The sequence below is a fragment of the Rhamphochromis sp. 'chilingali' genome (assembly GCF_963969265.1).
Source record: "Rhamphochromis sp. 'chilingali' genome assembly, chromosome: 2".
In the NCBI taxonomy this organism is placed as follows: domain Eukaryota; kingdom Metazoa; phylum Chordata; class Actinopteri; order Cichliformes; family Cichlidae; genus Rhamphochromis; species Rhamphochromis sp. 'chilingali'.
Genome location: NC_137930.1, coordinates 35730430 through 35750518, shown reverse-complemented (window position 1 = coordinate 35750518; position 20089 = coordinate 35730430). Strand labels below are relative to the sequence as shown.

Below are 20089 nucleotides of genomic sequence, written 5' to 3'. Positions count from 1 at the left end.
AAGTCAGTGGCACAACCACATGGCTTCAGCTAACTGTCAGGGTAGTGACCCCTGAAACCGCCTACCATTAATCACAGTTAGACAGCACATAGGGAGCCACAGTGGGCAAGAAATGAAGGTTGCTGGAGGTCAATCTGGCAGACAGCATCATTTCAAATTATCGGTTATTGCTGTATATTGGACTGTATATAAAAGATGAACATAGACCCTGAGTCTAAACCAAGATGACAGTCTAGAAGTGCCTGAAACCTGCATTATTTCTCCTGACCAGCTGGAGCAGAAAGAAACCAAAACAAAAGATAATGGTTATAGAAAGTTAGCCTACTTATTGTTTGATTTATCTCTTCAGTAAAAATTGTGCTAGTAATTTTATGGTCTCTGTCACTAGTTTTAAATCACTTGCACATTGCTACTGACAAACCTCAATCTTCAAAACAGTATTCCACAAATCAGTGTATGAAATCACAGTGACTTTGTACTTCTTTTTCAAGGCTAAAAGATAAGGTTATTTACAGTGGTATTTACAAGTCTTACCAAATCAAATACACAGCTAGGCATGTAAGTAAACATTTTAAATTACTTTAATTAATGAAACCGCTTAAGAAAACTGCAGTTCCCCAAATGGCCACTTGAGGCCGACTACAAAACAGAGTGAATTTCCACTGACTCCCATGTTAAAATGCACAACTTTACAGTATAAATAAACAATTAATTTTCTATTCATGACAACTGCGTATATTACTATAACTTGTATGACTGTTCATGGCCAAAAAGGCCCAGAACCTGGTTACTGAGTAGTCGGCATGGAAGATGCTGACTTCTCTCCAAACATTTGCCATTTACTTTCTGAGTTCCAGTGAAATCTGAAGCAGTCTGATGCAAACTGGAAATGCAGCATATTTTCCTTCAAGGTAAAAGCTTTGGGTTTTCAAAAGGTTTTGGTTTTGGTAGTAGCTAGATGGTTAGTTGGCGAGCGTTCAGGGAGGAGTTGGCATCTCCATGCAAACTACAGGTGACCAGACAATCTGCTAGTGACTAAAGCAATCACACATTTGTAATGTCACTTTTGTTTCACCCACTAACAGCCAGAAACAACTCAACAACTGGCCACACAATACAGATTTTTCCCTAGTAACTTGGTAACCAAACTAGCTAGCCAGTGCTAGTCTTGACTAATAACTGACCAGGTCAACCATCTCATCTAAATTGTGTTTAATGGGGAATAAATCCAATCTTGCCACTTGTCACTGTAGGTGACGCTGTTTTTGCAGTATGATTTGAAATGTCTTAGACACAGTTACAGTTTTACATTAATACAATAAGAATAATGGCTTAATCGTTTAATCCAGGGATTTCTAACTCATTTTACATCGAGTGTAAAGAAGGAGGATTTGGACCCAAACACAAGCATGGACAACAGCGTAGCTGTGAGAAAGTTTATTAACAATGAAAGGCAAAATATAAACCAAAGCAGAGCACTGCAGGGAACTACGCTAACAAAAACCTAAACAGGGAACAGCTACAAAATAATAATGAAAGGATCAAAAACCTGCAACGAGAAACCTGAAATATGAAAACCTGAGACGTGGAACATGGAGAAAGACACAACAGAAATACAGGGGTAGACACGCAGATGAACCAGCCACCAACAGAGGGAAACGCAAGGCTTAAATACACAAGGGACGAGGGAACGAGACACAGAAGGGGAACACAGCTGGGAGAAATAAGACCTAACGAGACAGGGGGAGCGAAGCTAGAAACACTGACATAACCCTTCAAGATAAAACAGGAAACAATTCACAAGGACGCAGAATAAGAAACACAGACTTTACACAGAGGGAACACACAGGCAGAGAAGACTAAGCACAGAACTAAACCTAAACTAAACATGAGGGCATAAGAACAACACCTAAGAACTAAACCCTAAAACAGAATAAACTGAAACATAGAATTCTAATAATAATCAACAAGGCACAACAGTCAGAATATACACAAAATACAAAATTAAACCAAAACACGAGAACTCAAAATACTGGGTCAAAATGACCCAGAACCGTGACAGCTGTAGTAAATAAAAGGAGAAATAAATGTATAAAAGTACGAAAAAAGTTCTGTAAGCTTTTTTACCAAACTGTCGTATATTATAAAGCACAAAGTTCTTGTTATTCACATTGGGGTTTGTTTGTTTTTTCCTTTTTTAACTTTTTTTTTTAAACTGTGGGTCTATAATGTGGAAAAAAACCCCACAAAAAACAAAATTTATATAGTTATAGTGAAAAAACAGAACCTTTCAGTAGTATAAGTGATATATTTTTGGTAGTCAAAGAATTTGACACATTTATTTGAAGCAATGCCACTAACCCAAAAACAAATGTGTTCATACATTTTGTTGTCAGCATAAAAACACTGATTACAGCCACTGTTTAACACTAAATCCACCACATGAAATTTATCCTAAAAGATTAAAATGTGCGGCACAAACAGCAAAGTAATACTTTAAAATTAGTAACTATTAGAGATGGCACGATACCACTTTTTTATGTCCGATACCGATACCGATATCATAAATTTGGATATCTGCCGATACCGATATGAATCTGATATAGTGTTTTTTAATCAACAAAACTGTTGACAACAAAACCACCCCTCACGCTCCACCTCATGATGCTTAATCGACGTAATCAACCTTAATTTGATGCAGTGTGAAAAAAAATGCACAGAAATCAATTATTTTTCAAGAAATATTAAATAGATTCAACATCTTTCTTCAACAAAATTGCAGACTGCACAGATGGTACCTTCCCAAAGGAAAAAGTACTATAGCTTACTAGGGTATATATATTACCGTAGACTTAATAGTTACTACACAGCAAAATCGCCAGTGTTAAATTGACACTGTGAGTGTTAAATTTAACACTAGAAAAGTGTCTATATGTGTCCACTCTTTTGAGTGTTAAATTAACACTTTTCAAAGTGTTATATTTTTAACAACGAGCTAGTGTTATTTTAACACTGCACAGAGTTAAAAATTAACACTGAGTAACACTGACCAGTGTCAAAAATATTCTACACTGGTGTTAAGTGTTAAAAATTAACACCGAATAGTGTTGGTGGTACTTTACACTAGCCCTGGTGTTAAAAAATTCAACTCTGAATAGTGTTAATTTTCTAACACTAACACTAGTGTCAGTCAAATCATTAATACCACCAGATTACAATAAACTCCCATTAATCTCTGATATCTCTACTGCTACAATTAACCCCCAACATCCACCCATTACAAAGAAATACAAGACATTAACGTTCCAAAATACTTTGTATTCAGATACACCACAAGTAAACAAGTCATACAAAATTACAGTATGGGACAATGTACATTTTGTCATCAGTGCCATTTGAAAATTGCCTATCATAAGGTCTATAGTACACCAGATCATCTACAGAGATCAGTGCAAAGACATCTAATCCATCCTCAATAACAAATGCATTTAAGTGATCATTGAAATATACTGTTGAGACCTTACAAGTTAGAAGATAAGTATTGAAATCGCTAACAATTATACTGACAATCTTACTGAACAAAGGCATCTCATTTTCAACACCAGAACAAACATACATCCCAACTTGATATTCTGTACCATAACTTTTGACCCAGGAAGTTGTAGAAACAATAGAAGAAACATCAAACATTTTATTCAGTGCTTCACTGCCTTTTAAGCTGCTGGCCAAGACTTCATTAATGGGGCCGAACTGTAATCTTTTAAAATAAAAATTTTCAAAATGAAAGGCTAATTGATTCTGATGTTTTTTTACTAGTGTTTTTGTGATATTTTTAAAGTTCTTTACAGATCTTTTGAAGAACTTGTGCTTTGCTTCAAATCTCATGCACCACATATGTATGAGTGGCCCAATTTTTCTAATGCAGCGTGGGTAATGGATCATTAGGTGGTGCTTTGGAATCAAATTCCGTTCTGGAAAGAGAGATTTGAAAGCCTTGTGATGATCGGCAATCAGATGTTTCAAATAGCAAGTCATGCCATGAGTTATAATGGGTGAAAAAACAATGTTCACAATTTGAACTAACAAAAGTAGCAAGTTCCAATGTCCATCATTTCTGCAAACGATATCTCCAAAAATCAATGGGCTATTCCGCAAAAGACACCATGACTGCACAGCATTAAGCCCAAGATCTTTGCTGTTGTCATCCAGTTTTAGCCCACCTGGCCTGTTCCTTCTCTGTGCATATCCGTAGTTAAAGCTTATAATTCTCTGTGACAATGAATTCAAGGATATCAAAGAGGTCTTAATCAAGTACTGAAACACAAGCTTTAACTCATACTGCACCACTCCCTCTAGTAGATCATGCATTATGTCTACAGCATAGTTGTCTGAAATATGGAACAGCCGAAGTGAATTGAGTAAACAATTTCTTTTTACACCAAATGTTGAGGCCAAAGCAGGATTTTGTTGAATGGCACCACAGTGTTTGTAATGAAGTTCTTTGGAACGCAGTGTTAAGCCTACATGATCTTCACTAAAAACTGACTGCAACTCTGTCTTATCAGTTAAACAAAATCTACAACAATAGTTTGCACTAAATGATTCAACAAAACCAAAAATGCTATGTAAAGCCAAGTTGTCACCTGTAATCTGAAAAAGCGAACCTCTCACAGGTGTGGCTGAAAAGGGCACTTGCATTCCTTCAGTCTCTAAAATCTTTAGATCATCAACAAGTGGCTTTAGGATAGGATCAAACCCATATTTTTTTAAGTCTTCTGAATGAAAAAGGGCTACAAGATGAATGTTCATCAACACAGAATTTAACTCTGGTGGCAAATTTCTCAAAACAAAATAAATACAACCAAGTTTGTGCACCCCCTTTTTTGAGCCTAAAGGATTAGCAGTTTCAAAATCGTCATAGTAGAGCTGGATCTGGAGAGCATGTTCTTGTTGTGAGAATAAACTGTGATTTTTGAAGTAGGAGCCGTCATTTAAATCTCTGTACAATCCCTCCATGTTTAGTTTTTTTTTCTGGAAACTGCTACAAAGTTCACTGTTTCGAAACATAGATGAAAGGGATCCCATGATAGGAACGTACATGAATTTATCATTGACAGGAACTTGCCTGTATGTCCCTGTTGTTCTATCTTTGCGTACATCAAAACGCACACCAAGAACATGCTCTATGGGTTCAACTATTTTCCATTTTTGCTCAAAATATCTTATCCTTTTAGATTCTGTGTTAAGACATGAAAATGGATTTTCAAGCTGATCAAAGCAATCCTCAACTTTTTCTAAGGTTTCTCTTGATGTATCAGTTGACAAACAGTCGACAACAGATTGTTTTGCATGTGCATGGATGTCATTAACCAGTTCCTCCAATGAACCAACTAAACACTGTACAGTACTTTCAGGAACTCCTGATGATTGTACTTGAGCAATAACAGAGCTGCACATGTTCAGTATTTGCCTTTTTTCAACTGGAACCGGTGTAGTTATTGTCATGGGATGAGCCACATTTACAGGCTGTGAAACAGAGGTTCCATCGTTAGGTACAGGCTCAAAATTGTTGATGACCTCAGAGTGAACGCAGTCTCCATGTGCTCGGAATAAGTGCCGCTTGTAACCAGAGTACGTGTGAAAGATAAATGAACATCCAGGCTCTCCACAGGTCAAACGTAAAAACTTTCCTGGGTACAAACCATGCTGGAACTTCAAATGTCTAAATAACACTGAGCAACTTGTGTGGTGTATCTTGCAAATGTAACAGATGAACATTTCCAGTCAAAGTGCTGAATAGTGGATATCTTTAAACCGTACAGTGAAGACTTCCTCTTGTTTCATTGACCCGAGGACTGTCCTTCACGCTGCCAACATCAATGCCATACACTTGATGGTCTGGATGAATGTGTAGAAGTTGTCCAATGCCTTATCAAAGGACACGGCAAATTAAAAAATGTGCCTTGAAAAGTTTTGCCTTGTCAAAACCTGCATCTCCCATCTGTGTCACACAGGGAATGACCTTTTGATCTAGGACAATGTAGAAACTTTGGGTAGAAACTTTGGATGATGTTCTTTCTTTCTCCAACCCACAGGACGAATGGCTGAGTGGGGCCAGCCTTAAGAAAAGCCTCTGTGCTACCTCCCACCTGAGGGAGAGAAAGAAACCAAGTGATTCACATTAAACAAAATTGATAATCTGATGTTGAGGCATTGCTGTTTGAAATTATGACAATATTAAAAAGTTTCACTCCGTGCGCACAATTATTTTTGTTTCAATGTGTACATTTAGTTTTAATAGAAACAATGACATGTCAGTCCTGCAACACCAAGCTTGTCTGGGATAGATACATCTGCTGCAGGTTGGATCACCTTGCCATCTTAAAATATCAGCCGTTGATAATTTGCATCTGTTCTCATCAAAAGAGAAATATACAATTCTAAAAAGCATACCTTGATGAATTTCATTAGGTGGTGAGCAGCATCTGATGTGCTAATCTTTGAAGACGTCCTTCCCTTAGATGTTGGAGTGAAGTGAAGCAGCAAAAGATGGCAGCCGCCTCGCAGTCCCAAACTACAGAATAGAAATTAAGATCATCACAATTACTGTCATTTAAAGGACCACAGCAGTCATTTTTCCACGTTATGTAATACCATGATGACATTTTAGACACCTGATAATTTTTCTAATAAGGCAGTTTTCCAGCGCCTTGGTATAAAAATTCATTTCTAGAGACTTAAAATCTTCTGGCCACCAAGTGAAGTAGATATCGAGTCATAACAATAGTAAGATTATGTAACTTTTTTTGTGTTCAAACTACATTAAATGTCATTTCAGGTTTAACATGTTTGTAAGCTTGTTTTCATACCATACAGAAATGAGTGATATATTGTGTTGTGGGAATTAAGCAAATGCTGTAAAGGCATGCAAAATCTACCATTTCCAACTTACACTTACCAGCCTCGTTAGAGTAACGCTGTGCAGAAATGAGCAGCTCATCCAATTCTGTACTCTGGGACAGATTTTTGCAATCTTTGATGATCCTTGGCTTGAAGAATGTTGGCCACTTTGCAAGGAACTTACCAGACACTTCCTCCCCAAAAAACAGCATTGTGAAGTCTTGGTCAATCTTAAACACAAAGTGTAACAACAGAAACAACACATTAACAAGAAAACAAACAAAGGAACCACAAAGCAGTCATTAAATTATTTTATGCCTTACCAAGCCAGGTGTATCCAGAAATCTTGGGAAAAGGTCCAGGACAGTAGAAGCTATGGCAGGTTCTTGAACCACTTTTTGCCTATGTTGAAATGTCACCTTCATGTTGTCTTTGACATGTTTCATGTCAGTTGAGTGCCTCTTCCTTGCATTTATCACCTGACAACGGCCTCACATTTGAACACAAGTTGCGAAGAGTCTTGGGGCTGTCTTGAAAAGCTGACTTTGATTAGTTCATCTCTTCTCGGGAACCAGCATATCACCACCTGCCAAGAGTAAAATAAGGTCCAGCATATAACACCATTTCTTTGCAAAATATCTAGCATGTCTAGTCCCTTTAGACTGAGTTAAAATTAATTTTGTTAAGAAAAACATCCTTGATCCATTTTTTAAGTAGTACAAGCTGTGTAACATGACTGCAATACAGTATTCTCTCAACTATCACAGGGGTTAGTAGGAACCATATTTCTATTTTATTATTTTTTATATATTTTAAGCGATAAAAACCCTCCCCACAAATATTCCTGACAATGTAGCGTTTGGTTTGTTCGTTTTTAAATTTCAAATATTGTATAACAAGACAAAACTGCAAATATGAACGCATCCCCCCCTCTCCCTCTTAACTAACCGATGCCTTTAATTGAACTACCAAATTAACACAATGGTCCTCTCTTTCTGGTCAGACACTTTGCAGCACTTCTGCTGTAATTTTATTCATATTTAACAAAATAAAAATGCAGAAATAAGTGTACACATTAGTTTTTGACTCTCACTGAACTAACAAAGCCAATCCCTCCACATGTTTGTACTCTCTTGTTACCTCGGCCAGGTCCGCGGCTCTGAACCGTGGTAATGACACCTCTGGCCAATACGCTGGGTTGTCGGGCTTGTAGCTTTACTGTCAGCGAACACAGTGTACAGTCGAATCTTAACAGCTTTCTTACAACCAGGCACTCATTTTGGCGGCAGTGGTTATTATTATATTTACATGCTCTCTTCTTCCATTTCTCATCGGTAACAGCTCTTACTTTCTCCCTCTCTCGCGCTCAAACACACAACGGGAGGGGCAGTTCCACACGTTCTCCCCGCAGCACGGACTACACTACCCATGAGGGCCGGTAACACTCTGCCCTCATTGCCTTTATATTAAATCATTTTTGGCTAATGACAAAAAAAAGTCACTTTAAGGGCCAAATTGCATTATACTTCTTCACCTCACCTGACGTGGGCCGCAAGTGGCCTTTGGGCCACGAGTGGCCTCTGGGCCGCGAGTTTGAGACCACTGACCCTAAGGCTTTGGCAGTTTAATTCGAAAATAAATAAAAGGCATTTAATAAAAACTGTGAAATATATTAACATGTAATATTCATTACAGTCTGCCAATAGCCAGATTATGCTAAATGAATATTAGGAAAGAAACTGGTACTTTGCAGAGTTCTAGCTAGCAGTAGCCCAGCTTAACAAAAACAGTTAAAATTCAAATATGACACTTAAAGATGATGTATTTTGATATAAATACTATTTCTTTTACTAGTTATCATGTTACTTGTTCTAACATCAATCTAAAACTTAATATTTAACCGAATAAAACTTACCACATCAGCAAGAAAAAATGGCGACCGAAGATTCTGGATTGCGAAGCTCCACAGGAAATGAAGGTGTGGTCTAATTTAACACCCACAGTGTTAAAATGCAGTAACGACTAAAATCTACACTTACACTTTTCAGGAATCAACTCCCGATGTGTTATTTTAACTCGATTAAGTGTTGAACTAACTCGGAACTCTGTTGAAATCTACTAACACTGAAAAATCAACACTGGCATTTTTGCTGTGTATATACAGTAATGGACTTCTATTCCTTTTACATCAAATTAAAACTTTGGGTGTAAGATTCGGATAATTATTTATTAAAAGCTAGACATTTTAAATGAGAATAAAGAAAAGTGTGTCTTTGTGCCCCTTTTCCCTGTTCATGCCCTATCGGCCCCCCTGGCTAAACTTTGCTAGATCCGCCCCTGCACAGTTACAGCCGTCAGCTGCGTAGAAAAAGATCCTGGTGTAGAAAGTAATATTAAATAAATTCTAACAACAGCTTATCAAGCTTAAACGTGCTGCTGCTGTTCAGCCGCTGGTTTCCTCTTTCTGGTGCAAAGTGGGCCAAAAACAAAGAAGAGAGACGGACTTGCGACAGAAAAGCCGATCAGCTGATCGTTAAGCAGTTTCATGATTGAAGTAGCAGCAAGAGGAGGCAGTCGCTCCATATATCGCTTGTTAAGCTTAACGCAGGAATGCTTTACAAACATTCAGAGATGGACTTACACACTTGCTTTACTTCTCTCGGGATAACTTTGTCGGAGATGAAATGCCGGGTTGCTAGCGAAGCTCCACATGCTATCCAGACCACCGATAGGTCCCGCATGCCACAGCCGCTCTATCACGTGATGCATACTGCTCCGACGTGCTAACGTTCTGAGGTGAGTTACGACGCGTTGCAAGTTTTGTGAGGTGCTTTCCTGATATTTAATGGATCGGATTACATTTTTTATTTTTCTCCGATATCCGATCCAGTAATTTAGGTCAGTATCGGACCGATACCGATATGTAATATCGGATCGGTCCATCTCTAGTAACTATTGGATAGTTAGCTGGGCGTGTTTGAACTAAAACACTTTTTTGAGCATATGAATGAATTCCTTCACATTTAACTTTACTAAATGCGCTGAATCAAAAGTACTACCGCCATAGTCACCACTGTCCAGCAGGTGTCAGACAGTAGTTGGTCTTTAATATATATAATATCCATAACTTACATACGTATATATATTTTTTTGCATAATCAATATTCAGTTGTTCAGATAATAAACTAAATGAGGAACACTGTGTGTCTTACATTTCCTTTAAACACACGTCCTGCTAAGAGAACTTCACCTCTGAGCCAGTGGGAGTTTAATCTCTGTGAAAACACTGAATTCTTAGCCGCATTAAGCAGAGCTCTCAGAAAGGTTAGACTAAATGCAATAAACTGGTATTAGAAGCGTGTGACCCGCTTAGTGCAGGACTCACACAGGGAAATACTCAGCGCTGTTCCAGCCACGAGAAACCAGAATTCTGCACTATTTTTCATGTTTTCAAGAAATAAAGTTTCTTCTGGCAGCAACCTTTCAGACTTTGCTTAATCTTCAATTGACCTAAAAAGAAAAAGTTTTGAATTTCTGTGTTTTTGCCTTTACCTTGAAATATTTGAAAGAAAAGACATAAACAAAAGTGATAAATGTTAAAATAGCTGCAAGAAGAAAACAATAATAATAAATAACTAGAAAGTCCCAAGTTCTTTAACTCAAACACAGATTTTACAGCTGGACAGGTTTCATAGATTTCTAATAGATCCATTGCCAAGGTAAAGCTGCTAAAGGTCACTGTGTAGCAATATGTTAGACAGTATCAACAGATAATCATACAGTCTCTGAAGGAGCATCATGTTGCACCTTAGTGGAGCTGAATGTTACTGCTGTAGCTTCTTGTGTTGAGCCTCTACCTCCATCTAGTGGATGACATAACAGAGCACAGTGACTCACTTTAATAGGTCTGGATTCAGTGACACTCATTTAAATATTTCTAAACAACATAATTACTTTTCTTAGCTCCGTGTAATCAGCAATGATCACAAAAATATTAAATATGAAGATGTAAATATTAGGGAAGGTCACATATTTACATTATTTTTCAATGTATTTCTTCAAAAATGCATCTATAACTACACAAATATGTGGCTTGAGGAATTTTGTCACTGTTAGATTGTATTATATGATGATTTTTTTAGCCATTATAGAGATTCACACTTGAAGATTAAACAAAAAGGGGAATATTTAAATTGTTCGTAACCGAGCTAGCTATACTAGTAACCTAGTGAAGTGCAGTTGATTCTCTTTTCCTATATCTTCATTAATCCTCCTTCATGGCTTTCTTTGACCTTATGACATTTTCCATTCAGATGAAGGTAAAGAGTCCACATTGTGTGGATTATCCAACAGCAGTCTGTGCATTATGAATCCAGGGGCCCGTTCTTCGTACCTCGCTAAGTAGGTTAGCCGGATTAGATTGTTGACGATTTCACGTGATCCTGGATCAGTCGGTTCCCCGAAGCTCATCCGGGACTTGCTGTCATAGCAACAGAGCCGTAAGCGTAAACCTGCTCGGGAGCAGGTTTACTTTATGTAAACAGGATTAGATCGCGGCCACGCAGGTATGTCCGCTTCATTTATACGAAAGCAACAGCGATAAATAAATAACATCAATGTAACTGAAGATAATGCAGCACTTGATCCTTTTATTGATGTCACACAGATACATACAGGTCATTTCCTAAAAAAGGGAAATGTACTATTAACATTCTATTACATGTATGTGATTATTACAGATGTAATTCATATTTCAGAGTAGTAATTGTAAATTACTTCGTGTAATCAAGATGAGAGACCACGGCTATAAAAGCCAAGGTGGATTTGGGAAGCCTGTCGCAGCCATGTCCTGTCCGTTTACGCGAGCAACCCATTGCGGAAGGTGCAAGATTGATAAGGAGAGTCCTCAGAATTCAGCGTATATTGCGGGACAGACAGGATCCTTTAGCTCAGCGCGACAGTGTGCTCATTGAGAGATATCGATTTTCCCGTGAGGATATTATTTACTTAACCAACTTGTTGACGAGGGGGTGCAGGACCACCACCTGTCTTTTTTTGCTCTGCCCTTTTCTTGGTTGCTGTTATAAACAAACAAACAGATTATTTCAGGCTCTCTTTCCAAGAGACTAAAAGCAATATAAGTGATAAATATTACCATTCTGTAGGATATTCTTATATTTCACTTTTACTTGTTCCCATGTTCTAGTGGGTCCTGTTGTGGCTCTAATGTGAAAGAGGATATAATATAACAATATAATATAATGTAATATAATATTGGATAATATAGTGTAATATAATAAATCTACCCTACCGCCTACTGGTGTTGGCCAGAGGGGCCGATGGCGCAATATGGCAGCCTCGCTTCTGTCAGTCTGCCCCAGGGCAGCTGTGGCTACAACCGTAGCTGCCTCCACCAGTGTGTGAATGTGAGAGTGAATGAATAGTGGCATTGTAAAGCGCTTTGGGTGCCTTGAAAAGCGCTATATAAATCCAATATATTATTATTATTATTATTAAATTACTTACGAGTTTAATTTGTCAGCAACTTTCTGCCAGCCCTCTCTCCTTGCTTTTGCAGCCTTTGCAGTGTTCCCTTGCGTTCTGATTAAACTCTGAAACTCCTGAAATCCCTCACTCAGGAGTTCTTGCTCTGCTGCCGAAAAATACCGAGCCGAGCGCGCTCCTTCGACATTTTCGCCGACCAATCAGAGGGTTGCCGATCAATGTTTCTACTATCGATGCGTAGCCCCTTTTATGACACCCAGTGATGTCACATTACTGCGTCCAGCTGTACTAATCGTCAACAGCAGGTGTGTTCGGGGAACCGGATTAGCGAGCTCACGGTTAGCGCGATGATTTGATCTTGGATGTGTCATTTGATCTTGGATGTAGTAAGCGACGTACGAAGAACGGACCCCAGGTTGCTGGAGTTAGCAAATAACTTCAGCACTTTGACCTCTTGTAGATAAGTATGCTCACTTCTTGCTCCAAAAACAAAAAAGTGGTTCCGATGTATCTTTTATACAGTCTATGGCTTAAGCATCATACGTATTTAACTTCATCTCCACCAGGAAGCCATCCTCTTCATCCAAAGCTATGCTGCTCTGGACCACCTGCAGTATGTTTGCCACCTTCACAAGACCTAAAGAAGCTTCAACTCTTCTTTGAAGCCTTTCCACACAGTTTAGGAGTGTTTATGGGAATTTCTCACTGTTCTTCTAGAAGTGCATTTATGAGGTCAGACATTGATGCTAGACAGAAGACCTGGCTCGCAGTCTCCACTGTAACTCAGCCCAAAGGTGTTCAAAGGTGTCAGCTTGAGGTAGAACTCTGTGCAGGCCAGTCAAGTTCTTCCCCACCAAACTCGCTCATCTATGTCTTTATGGACCTCGCTTTGTGCATCGATCTGCAGTCATGGTAGAGGAGGAAGGGGCGATCCCCAGACTGTTCCAGAAAGTTAGGAAAATTAAATTGTCTAAAATGAGTTGGAGCTAAGGGGCCGAGCCCAACTCCTGAAAAACAGCCCCACAACATAATCACCCCTCCACCAAACTTTACACTTGGCACAATGCAGTTAGACATGTACGGTCTCCTGGCAACGACCGAACCCAGACATGTCCATCAGATTGTCAGATGGAGAGGCGTGATTTGTTACTCCAAAGAACACATCTCCATTGCCCTACAGTCCAGTGGCAGCGTGGTTTACTCCACTGCAACCACTTTATCCAACGCTTTGCATTTGGTTTTGGTGATGGAACGCTTGGATCACTTCCACTTATTATAATACCACTAACAGTGGACTGTGAGGAAAATTTCACAACAGCACAAAAAACTGAAACTAAAAAACTGAAGTGTAACTATTATTGAGTTAAAAGCCACCAAATGTCAAGACTCCCCCTCAGGCGTGTATCTTCCTGATAGTTTTTTTATAAGGTTTCAGGCACAATGAAGAAGTGCTAATTCGCTTCAGTTATCTGCTTTCTTTATTTTCCCCATTTTCCCTATTTACTTCCTCCTTTGTTTAATGACAAAGGAAATTACCAACATGTAAGTAATTCGTGTAATTCCAGTAAAACCGATCGAGTGAAAAAAATATATTAAACTGAGAGCGAGCTCTGCTTTAAAAGGAAACTTAGAGTCAGCAGCTGCTAATGAAGACGTACCACTCGTTAAAAAATGTTTAACTTTGAAGAAGTTAATTTGAACAAAGTGGGTACTTTAATGATTCTCTGTAGGCAGACAGAAATCAAATTGCTTCATTTGTGAATATAAGCTTTCATTTAATTATACAGTAAAAGTATTTTCACCAAAATCGTCATGCCCAAGTTTAAGAGTTAACTTTAACCCCACCAACCTTTGTTAGGTTCTCTAACACAGTCCTTCTGGTGAAGCATCTGTGTCGTCAATCAGTGATGAAACTTGGACTTGATCTCTCATTTACCTGCTCTCTTCTGTTTAGGTTGTTTGCCACTTCGATACCGTCAAACTCTCCTCATTCTCACTTTTATCGTTACTACTCTGATCAGGTGACCTTTGTGCCAACTGTCTCTGAGCTGGTCAGTCATTGCAATTCTTTCCTTCGTCCTTTTCGGAACATCATCTCAAGAACATGTCCTAGATTATCATCCTTTCTAACTCTAATAATGACCGTATTTAACAGAAGTAGGTTCATGCTTTATTCAGTATGACCTGAAACTATTAAACTCCTATTAAACTGGATGGCTTCCTACAACCAGAGGAGTTGCCCCCTGCTGGCCATTAGAAAGAGTTTAAACCAATAACCAGTACAAGAAGTGACCTCACAGAGTGTTTTAGATTTTCACTGCAGTTTTTCCAGTCTGCCCCTGTCCTGCCTCCTGCAGGTGAACCTTCTGATGGGTCCTGAACACGCTGTTGGTTATGAAAGTTTTCCCACAGACGACGCAGTGATATGGCCGTTCTCCCGCGTGCACCTGCCTGTGCAGCTTCAGGCTGTAGAGCTGCGTGAACTTCCTGCCACAGATGCTGCAGCTGTGCATCTTTTCCTCTGAGTGCGTCATCATGTGCATCTTCAGATTGCTCGGGTTGCTGAATCTCTTGTCGCACTGATCGCAGGCGTACGGCCTTTCCCCCGTGTGCACACTCGTGTGATACTTGAGATTGACCATGCAGCGGAATTTCTTGCCGCACACGTTGCAGACGGGCTTCTCTCCTGGTTTCTTGCCCGTGTGGATCCTCATGTGGTTCTGAAGTGCACTGGCGTGTCCACAGCGTTTGCCGCAGGTCTCGCAGACGTATGGCCTCTCGCCCATGTGGATCAGCATGTGATGCTTCAGGGCGCTCCTGTGACTGCATCCTTTGCCACACACCTCGCAGGTGAAAAGCTTTTCTCCGGCGTTTTTGCTCGTGTCACTGAAACTGAGGCTGAGCACCTCGCAGTTTTCCTTTTGTGTGTGGGTAACTCGGTGAGCGGCCAAAGATGCGGACGAGAAGAAGGTCTTGCCGCACATTTTGCAGACAAAATCTCTGTTTCCTGAATGAAGATTCTCATGATCGTCCAAGCTCTGCCTGCACTCGAAGGTCTCTGGGCAAAGTGAGCAAACAAATGTCTTCTTCAACGCGCAACAAATGTGTCGCTGAAACGCCTGTTTCCCCGTGAACTGCTCCTCGCACAGCGAGCACGTGTGGGTGATCAGTTTGTTTAGGTTGTGCTGACGCATGTGCCTGTGGAAGGTTGATTTGTACGCAAATTCCGTTCCGCACTTTCTCGGTGTGCTTTCTCGAATGTGCAATGAGCCCACGGAGTCCAGCAAAGCGCTTGCCGCACTCAGAGCAAAGGTGAGGCTTGGAGTGAGTCAGGCAGTGTCTGTTCATCAAACACTTCAGAGCAAATGCTTTGCCACATGTAGGACATGTGAAGTCCTTGGTGGGCTGCTTCCTTCCGATTTTCACAGCAGTGCATTCATGCTCAGCGTCTTTTTGGACGCCATTTTCCTCAATGACACTGGAGGCTGGTTCACGATCTGCTATTGTGACTTCAGGTTCAGAGAGGACTTCAGAGCTATTTTCCTCATGTGATGCTGGATCAGCTGAAACAAAAACAACACTAGAACTAACAAGAGAGTAACACCAACCTATCCATTTCAAAGACTTTAATGCCACACTGCAAACATGCTACTTTAGTAATACTGCTGTTATAAAAAGACAAACTCCTAAACAGAGGATCCCACTGTGTTTAAATGTATAACCTGATTCATTTATCTGGACACTGCAGCTAGTTTTGCTATTACAGTTGTGTGCTACACATATGTTAGATCGCAGTTACATCATGATTATGTGCTTAAAGTTCTGATAATGCTTGCATTTTTATAACGTAAATATTGGAAAAATAAAGCCATAATTACTGCACAGTCCTGTTTTCAGGGACTCAAATACAAAGTCATAATTCAGTCAGTTGTTTTACGGTCAAGCATGAGCAGTTCTTCATTAAAGCTTCATAAATAAAGAAGGTAAATGAAAGTATGAATATCAAAAATCATACGCCAGATTCAGCTGAGCACAGCAAAACTAACTGGATATTGCTTCACAAAGCAGATGGAAAATAGCCCAAAACATTGTGAGAACAAGACGGAACCTATTGAAATGTAAAGATGCGGAATATTTTGCAGTGGCTAAGTGATTCAACCTTCTCTGAGCCCAGTGGCTTTTTCCACTTGCTGAAAACTAAAGAGCAGAAAAAAAAACACCAACGACTGACACCTGAAGACTGCTCAAGTAGAGGCCTGATAAAGCCTCGCAAAGGAGGAAACTCATTATCTGATGATGTCCGAGGGCTCCAGATTTCAGGATTGTCCACAAAATATTAAAAATGTACATTTTTAAAATTATTTTATATTCTTTTAATTTTATTTGAGCCCTAAAATAGTAAAGAGTGTATAAAAACAGCTGCAGTAACTTGTAAAGAAAACATAGTTACCAGGTTCTGGCACAGATTCTGGGTCAGCTTCATCTGTTGACTGTTCGATCTGTTCCTCCTCTGAAAACACACAAAAAATTCCAAACTGTTTTCAAAATTTAATTTAGAAAAAGTGTTGTTTTTTTTTATTGGTTACTGGCTGAATACCTCTACAGTATAAGTGATCACTCATCTGTCTTGTTGCTGGTTGCAATCCTTGCATGTTATTTCTCTTTCTGGACACAGATTCTGTTTTTACACAACAAAAGTTAAAAGCCTAGTTTAATATACAAAGAAATCCCAGAGTGAGAACATTAAAAGCCTCATAAACCATCAGCTTATTTACTTTTTCTGCCCCCAGTATCGATCTGCCCTGTTCTGGGTTTCTCTGCAGCAGGAGCATCTCTGGCGTCACTCATGGACACACTGAAAATTAAGGAGATTTTCTCCACAGCAACTTCAGCCCACTTTTTCATCAGGGAAGCAAACTGGTTCTGTACAATCACAGGAAAGACAGAATGATATTGCAAATGTATAGTCAGCCAATCACATAACAGTATTGCATTAAAGTTAGGGATTTAGATATGATGAATACGATCTGCTGAAGTTCAAACAGATCAGCAGAATTAGGAAGAAAGGTGATTTAAGCAGAGCTGCAAGGTTGTTGGTGCCACACAGGCTGGCCTGAGTACTTAAGAAAATGCTAATCTACTGGGGTTTTGCACATGACCATCTCTAGGAGGATGGGCAGGATAGGATGGTAACCGTTGCTCAAATAACCACTTTTTACAACTAATGTGTGCAGAAGAGCATCTCTGAGCATGAGTTCACTGTACTGTCAGTACACTGTCAGTGCGCCCCAGGGTGGCTGTGGCTACAATGTAGCTTGCCATCACCAGTGTGTGAATGTGTGTGTGTGAATGGGTGGATGACTGGGTATGTAAAGCGCTTTGGGGTCCTTAGGGACTAGTAAAGCGCTATATAAATACAGGCCATTTACCATTTACTCAAATGGCCTCAACATTCACCACCTCTCAATCCAATCGAGAACCTTTGTAAGGTGGTGGAATGGGAGACATGCGAGTCTCCCATTCCACCACCTTCCAAAGGTTGTGCCATCATGATGTGCCATCATGTTACCACGGACCAAAAACTCTAAGGGATTTTTCCAGCAACTTCATGAAGCTATGAGATGAGGAATTAAGATATTTCTACAGGGAAAATGGGTTACAACCCACTATTAGTAAGCTGTAACTAATAAATTGTCCATGGAGTGAACATGAGCTTGTAGTTCGTTGTAGTTTAACAAAATGTGCAGCAAAGTTTCATTCATTCATCTGCCCTGACAGGCTGAAGAAGCTAACTCATGATTAGCTTCTAAGATGGGATTTCGGTTGGAGTGGTCGCCATGGAAACAAACGATTGGACTTTTGGGTGACGTAGTGCTCATTTGTGCCACTTATACGGTATACATTTTAGGACACCGTACACTTAAGCTAAGAAGGGTAAGTGGAACTAGTGGAAAGTAAATTTCCTGTCATCAGTGAAACCGCACACATTTCCCGTGCGCGCGTGACCGCGGGGTTACCGTGACATCCTCGTGAAGGAGTTGCCTGCGTAGCGTCACCTCCCTCTCCTCATCCTCGCGCTTCACGGCGACTACGGAAGCCGCATTTGAGCGCTGCTGAGCGGCCACAACCGGAGCCGAGCTCCTCTCCAGAAGTCTCCCGAGCTCTGTCACGGCCGCCTCCACCAGAGTCTCCATCACAGACGACAACTGACTCTCAAATGTTTCCAGCCTGAACATGTCTGACTGTGATTTTGTTTGTAGTACTCATAAAACCAGACATCCTCTGCTGCTGAAGTTCAGCAGCTCATGTTTGTTTCCTCTCTTTACTTCTTCGACTGATTTCCCAGAGACAGTAAATGCATTTCGCTGCTGCCCTCTATGGGCCACAAAGCGGTACTACTTCTTTACAGACTAGATTTTTGTGTTAAACTGGTCGAGCCTCTAAATACTAAGAAAAGGTGTTTCATTACCTCGTTTTGCAGAGGATATACTGGCTCATGCTTTATAAAACGAACAAAATAACATCATCCCAATCCAAACAGACAAACAGCAAAACTGACAAAACAAGTAGGTCATGTGTCTTTAAATTTCCCAGATTAGACCAGAATCCATAAGTCTATAAACCTAACACTATGCAGTTGTGCAAAATCTGTTTATAAAGTTATGTACAAAAATGAAAAACAACCTTAATTTTAAATGTGCTTACACAAGTACAAAGTGAAATTTTACATTTAATAGAATCTGGTCATAAAGGGCATAAACCATAAATGACTTTGCACTGTTTAAGACACCTTCACCTGATTTAGCTGGGGACTGTTTCCAGAAAAGCCATGAAAAGATACAAGGTGTTTGTTTTTTCACCATTTGACCAAACCTTCCCACCAGACTAAGTGTGGTACACATTACAAATGTACCTCTGATGGGGAAATATGTTTTTAAATGACATTTTCCCCTCCAAATCCAGGAAGTATAGACAAGAAATCAGATCTTCAAAAATGGAAAAAAAATAGCCTTAATACTTTAAAACATGCTGTTTTATGGATGTTCGTGGCTTCATTTGTTGAGGTACTTCACAGGTCTTCCAACTGAAATTTCCGCTGTCGTGAAGCAATCGGCAGGTCCTCCATCGCTCCATCATGACCTTCCAGCAGCTTTTAAAATTGTCATTTTGTGACTTGTACAGGAAAAATGTCTTGTTTGTGACCCAAAATGCAGACAGAGGGCTGGCAGGTAGAAGAATAAAGATATTTGTTGGCACTTACTGATGATCAAAAGTTGCTGTACTCACAGCCCCCCCCCCCACACACACACACACACACACACACACACACACACACACACACACACACACACACACACACACACAATGTATGAGGGCATTAGAGGGACAGGCCAGACTTCGGGTGGGAACAAGGCACAGGTAGAGAAAATCTGGCAAATTGCAGACATGGGAAAAGAAAAGTCGTTAAAAGGAAATTGACTCCTTTCAGGAAAAGGGTAAACACCAAAATGTCAAACTGAAGATTTGGAAAAACAAACACTTCCAATTCTTTGTGGATAAATTTGCTCATCTGGCATTAAGATGATGCCCGCTGACTAAACTCTCGTTCCTGCTGAACTGAGCCAGTGTATTTGATCAAACTGCTGTCAGCTCAGAAAGCACGAGGGGGAGGCCAGATGTTTTC

The 20089-nt window shown here is 39.9% G+C and overlaps 1 pseudogene across 1 annotated transcript; it reads right to left on the bottom strand.

The window, feature by feature from the left end:
- Positions 1-3297: 3297 nt before the first annotated feature.
- LOC308386133 lies at positions 3298-19689 on the bottom strand (annotated as a pseudogene). The gene is made up of 10 exons (XR_013974767.1): positions 18423-19689; positions 17181-17328; positions 17003-17083; positions 16856-16915; positions 12056-15968; positions 10708-11978; positions 7224-7486; positions 6959-7130; positions 6454-6574; positions 3298-6149 (listed from the first exon to the last, which is right to left on the bottom strand). The product of XR_013974767.1 is annotated as an uncharacterized misc_RNA (transcript).
- Positions 19690-20089: the final 400 nt, after the last annotated feature.